Source organism: Arachis ipaensis, chromosome B08 (genome assembly GCF_000816755.2).
Source record: "Arachis ipaensis cultivar K30076 chromosome B08, Araip1.1, whole genome shotgun sequence".
NCBI lineage: Eukaryota > Viridiplantae > Streptophyta > Magnoliopsida > Fabales > Fabaceae > Arachis > Arachis ipaensis.
In genome coordinates this window covers 115,984,173-115,984,898 of record NC_029792.2, presented here as the reverse complement: position 1 = coordinate 115,984,898, position 726 = coordinate 115,984,173, and positions in this window count along the sequence as shown.

The window sequence follows — 726 nt, the reverse complement described above, 5'->3', positions numbered from 1 at the left end:
CTGCTTTGAGAGAAGCTTTTTCTGCTTCCTCTCCATGGATGCAGAGAGAGATCCTTGAGTTGCAAACACAATGTTGTCCTTATTTAATTGAAGGATCAATTCTCCTCTGTCCACATCAATCACAGCTCTTTCTGTGGCTAGGAAAGGCCTTCCTAGGATGATGGATTCATCCTCTTCCTTTCCAGTGTCTAGGACTATGAAATCAGCAGGGATGTAAAGGCCTTCAACCTTTACTAACACGTCCTCTACTTGTCCATAAGCCTGTTTTCTTGAATTGTCTGCCATCTCTAATGAGATTTTAGCAGCTTGCACCCCATAGATTCCCAGTTTCTCTATTACAGAGAGAGGCATGAGGTTTATCCCTGAACCAAGATCACACAGAGCCTTAAAGATCATGGTGCCTATGGTACAAGGTATTATGAACTTTCCAGGATCCTGTCTCTTCTGAGGCAATGTCAGTTGATCCAGATCACTTAGTTCATTGGTGAACAAGGGAGGTTCATCTTCCCAAGTGTCAATACCAAATAATTTGGCATTTAGCTTCATGATTGCACCAAGGAACTTGGCAGCTTGCTCTTTAGTGACATCCTCATTCTCTTCATAAGAGGAATACTCATCAGAGCTCATGAAGGGCATAAGGAGGTTCAATGGAATCTCTATGGTCTCTAGATGAGCCTCAGATTCCTTTGGTTCCTCAGAGGAAAACTCCTTATTGATCACTGGACG